The sequence below is a fragment of the Dipodomys ordii genome, unplaced genomic scaffold (genome assembly GCF_000151885.1).
Source record: "Dipodomys ordii isolate 6190 unplaced genomic scaffold, Dord_2.0 Scaffold11, whole genome shotgun sequence".
Classification (NCBI taxonomy): Eukaryota; Metazoa; Chordata; class Mammalia; order Rodentia; family Heteromyidae; genus Dipodomys; species Dipodomys ordii.
The window spans coordinates 6,169,775-6,174,550 of record NW_012267227.1 but is presented as its reverse complement, the minus strand read 5'-3'; the positions used below and the strand labels follow the sequence as shown (position 1 = coordinate 6,174,550).

General features: G+C 50.0%; 1 protein-coding gene across 1 annotated transcript in view; it reads right to left on the bottom strand.

Moving 5' to 3' along the window:
• Anxa2 (annexin A2) overlaps nt 1–4,757 on the bottom strand; it is a 42,394-nt gene extending 37,637 nt beyond the window's left edge. The window contains exon 1 of the mRNA XM_013010221.1: nt 4,664–4,757. The gene's annotated coding sequence lies outside the window, so the exon portion shown is untranslated. The remainder of the gene's footprint in view (nt 1–4,663) is intronic.
• Between the last annotated feature and the right edge of the window lie 19 nt (nt 4,758–4,776).

Below are 4,776 nucleotides of genomic sequence, written 5' to 3'. Positions count from 1 at the left end.
GAAGTGGCGCTGTGGCTCAAGTGGTAGAGTGCTCGCCTTGAGCTGAGGAGCTGAGGGACGGCGCCCAGGCCCAGAGGTCAAGCACTATGACCAAAAAAAAAAAAAAATGTACAAATGAGGCTGTGTTAACTTCTCCTCCCCTACTCCAAGAAAAGGAAAACAAAACAAAGTTTGCTGAAAACAAAAACAACAATAGTCTTAAAAAATCAACAGGGATTGGGGGCATAGCTCAGGTGGTAGAGTGACAGCCAATGAGCATAAGCTTCAGACACCAAGTTCAAGTCCTGGAAAAAAAGAAAATCAAGTCCTCAAAAAAAAAATAATTAAGCTTGGGGCTGGTGGCTCAGGCCTGTAATCCTAGCTACTCAGGAGGCTGAGATCTGAGGATCACAGTTCACAGAAAGCATGGGCAGGAAAGACCCTGTGACTCCTCTCTCCAATAAACTGCTCAGAAAAAGGTGTAAGTGGCTAGCAGTGAGCAAAAGAAGCTTGGGGACAGTGCTTTGTCTCAGAGTTCAAGCCCCAAGACCAGAAAAAAAAAAAGAAAAAGAAAAAAAATCAGGTCCTGGTCTTGAGGGGGAACAAAACAACAACACTAAACTAAAAAGTCAACACTCAAATAGTTAAAAAAATACATTTCACTTAACTGTAGAACCAGCTCCAGAAAGCCCCAGGAGTAATTTAGACAAATCAACAGAGAGCTGTTGCAATGGGACTAGTCTGCAGACCATCTGAATCTACCCCTGGAGTGTTGGAGACACACCCACTTGTAGTTGAGTGGAATGTTGTTGGGTTGCCACAAAAACAGATCCCTAGCAACCAGGATGAATCAGTCAGAAACTGGATGACAGAGGAGGATTTAATGTAAAAAACCAGTGTGTGGGTGGCTGGTGGAATGTGAGGGGTTAGGTTTCCCCACCAAAGCCTGTACTGTATTATCCTAGTGACTATAATCCACTAGCCCACACTGAAATTTTAACCACCACCACCCCCAAAATAAAAGCATGAATGAGGAAACGGGAGTTCCCACTGTACTCCACACGCTGCACCCTCCTCCTAAATCATCTGCATTTAACAGAACCCTCTTGAAAGCACATACTTTTCTCCTTGGTTTTATGGCTCTGATTAATAATGCCTGAGTCACATTCCCCAGAATTCCTGGAATTCTGCCCAGTGGCCTTGATCAGACCAGGCAGGAGGCCCCCTTGCAACACTTGCTCTAGCTTATCCCTTTGCTGCCCGGGCTGCTCAATCAGTATTTGTGTGCTTCTAGCTCCCCGAGCCTCTCGCCTCTCGCTGCGGGTCTCCCAATACAGGGTTGGAGTGGGTGGAAGAGAGTGAAGTCACTTGGCATGAAGCACTTTCAGTGTTGGGAAATACAATTACAGTGCCTTGTGACCCATATGTTGGGCTCCTCCACCTACTGAAAAAAAAAGTTTAAATTCAGCAGTCAAGAGCTGGAGTTACCTACCTGTCCCCAAGCACCTTCTGTGTGCACGTGTATGCTCATGTGTGTATACACACGCAGTCAGATTCGACACTTAACTCACTTCCATACACACACAGCGCTGAGCCCTGTCACTTCTCCAACTCCTTTTCATGAGGCTCTGTCTTGATCAGTTAATGAACAAGTGAGAGATCTGGCTACAGAATGATACAACCGTGTTTTCTCTGTCTCTCTCCCTCCTTACCCCGCGCTCCTGTGATCTCTCTGAGTCTGGGAAACCTCATGGGAGAATGTATAAAGGCTCTTGTCTCCTCCCACAGGTTTTATAGCATACTCATTCCTGTCTCCTGACTCAGAGGTCTGAGCACAGTACTTGGCACACAGTAGGCATTCAGTTGCCACTTAAGGATGGCTTGTACACACTGGGTCTTCCCCACCCCACCCCTTTTTTTGGTCTCTTTTGTTGTTGTTGTTGTTTTCCAGCATAGTTTCTATGTTCAATTTTCTCTCCCTCACACTGAGTGTTTCAAATGCAGGTATAGATCCACCTATTTGGAGGTTTCCAGTCCTCACCCCTGTATGTCTTTACAAAGCCTGGCAGATTACTGTTCATCAGACTCAGCCTGTGCCCACCCCTCTCCCTCCCTACTGCCAGGGCTGCTAGGGTCTGAAAGTAGCCACCATGAATGAGCAGGGAGGCTGGCTATGAGAAAGTCAGACTTCAAGTAGCCCTGGATCTCTGATTTCCTCTTGAGTTCTGAGTGTGTAGTCTGGGTATGGTAAGCAGAGGATGAGGACAAAGGGATCTATGTCACAGCCACTCCTTAGAGTCAGAGCATTGTACATTATGCTTGTGGTGAGAACTCAGACCATTTGAGTGCCCTGGGTGTGTGCCCTGACAAGGCTGAGCTCAAATGGCCAAACAGTTCCAGAACGTTCCCCTAAAAGGGCCACTTGGAGGTAACCTCAGTGGATCTACCCAGTCACAAGTATACAATCTCCTGACCCTGGCTTGATGACCTGTCATCTCAGCAAAGTGGAGGAAGACTATCTCGGGCAGCTGAAAAAGGAAAAATATACCCAATAGTGAATGGGCGGAAAGAATGTGTTGTTTTTTTTTCTTAAAAGAACTGGAATTTCCTCTAGTGTCCCACAACTAGAAAAGGGTGTGGCATCAGGGGAAATGAAGGAAGATGACGCTCATGTGCAAAAAATAAAAATATCCTTCTTTAAATTTTCACAATCAAATCTGGAAGGCAGATTGTCTCCATAACTATACACAAAACATTTTTAGGCTAGACCAGGGTGGGGTGAAAGGGAGGGGGGGGAGAGAGAGAGAAAGAGAAAGAAAGAGAGAGAGACCAAGAGAGTTCCCTGATGTGTCCCCCAGTATCTTTAACTGTGACTGGAACATAGTGGGTGCTTAAGTGGTATTTCATAGGACACATAAATGTTTAAGTAGCCCAGAGAGCCTAGGACTCTTCTTTTGACACACCCACCCTACTTCTAATTAAAAAAATACAAGTCCCCAGTAGGCCCTCTATCTGCATCAGCAAATTGAGAGCAGTCTTCCCCTTTGCCTAAGTGCCCAGATTCAGGGCCAAGGCTGCCTGAAGAGTCCACAGCCCTCAAAATCAATAGCAATTTAGAAGAGTATCTACCTTGCCAGGAAAACTACTTAAATCAGAAATTAGCCAGGAAACCCATGGCTACGACTACCAGCCTAATGTCAGTCACTAAGACACTTTAATAGCTCCAAGACACAGGATGTTAAATATTGAGACTCCCGTCCAAGATTGGGGGCTGGTGAAAGTCAGTGAGTCAGCAAGCGCTCCCTGGACGTCCCCAAGGAAGGAAGAAACGCACTTTGATGGCCACACCTTCCACTGCAGATGGACGGAGCGTTTGAAGCAGCCCTTGAACTTTGAGATAATAGGTGGACTGGAAGGAAGGGAGGAAACTGTTAAGCAAGGATGTGGTCTGACGTGGTTAGCCCTGGTGTCTCTCCAGCTCACCTTCCCTGAGTCCTATAGCTCTTCGATTCAATAGCTTCAAATTCTATAAATAACAGGGTAGTACTACTTCTCTGGTCCTTCCTCTTTTGCCTTCTCCTCCATCCTCCCTCCTCACCCCCAGTATTGGGGCCTGAACACAAGGCCTTGTGCTCTTACTTGGCTTTTCCACTCATGGCTGGCACTCTGCCACTTGAGACACACCTTACTTCCGGCTTTTTGCTGGTTAGAGACAAGAGTCTCTAGGCTTTGTTGCTCAGGCCGTCTGTGAACCCTGGTCCTCAGATCTCAGCCTACGTTTGGATTTCAGGCTTGGGCCACGGGTGCCAGGCTAAATGATACTCCCTTCCCCCTTAGATGGCGCTTTTCAGGGTTGCATATTCATTTTCGATTGGTTGTTTTTTCTGAAACCTTCTAGTAATAACCCTACTTGAGTGGAGGTAAGAATGGGTCTCCTGAAGCCACTTGTATTGGTCCAGAAAGTTAAGAGATCCCCAGCCCTCGGGGCTCGCCATCTGGAGGTGCTTACCCAAGGGGGCCACGCCCTTTTCAGGCCCCTCAAGTCCCTGACTCAGTTTCCCACCAGCTGGAGTTGCAGTCACGCCACCCTTCCCCCAGAGACTCACACCAATGTCCAGCCACCAAGAGTGGCCCGGGGCGTGTTGTTGTTGTTGGGGGGGTACCGTGACTATTCAAATATCCAACTACTCACCTTCCCCTTTGACTCTTCCCAGGCTGGTCGATGCAAACCACCGAGGCCAGTATACTTGGGGGTTCACAGGGGGGTTACTCTCCCCCCACACACACACTCCCGGGGCTGGGGAAGGCCCGGTAAATCAGGGCGTGTGGATGAGAGTGCCCACAGGGGCTCCAGGGGCGGCCACACCCAGCTCCCCTCCCGCCGGCGCCCAGCACGTCCGGAATACCCGGGGGTGGGGGTGGGCTCTCCCTGCAGACCTCCCTTCTCAGCCCCCCCCTTCCGGGGTAGGCACCCCCCCTAGCCTAGCCACAGGCGGTCCCCCCCACCTCCACCCCACCATTCCTGCCCAGGACACCTTGGTTGAGCACACCTACTTTTTGGGGTGTCCTTCCGGGACCCCCCCTCTTCAGGGCCCTGTCACCCGATCCCCTCTCGGCAAGGCACGTTCGCTCCTTCCCGACCTCCCCGAGGCCATAGCGGGCGGGCGGGCCGCACCCCGCTTACCTGGGCCGGGCGCGCACCGAGAGCAGGAAGCGTCCCCAGTTGCCGAGCAGAGTTGGCCGGCCTGGGTGGGGCTTTTATCCCCGCCACATCCTCTTTGTGCCGGCCCACCCCGC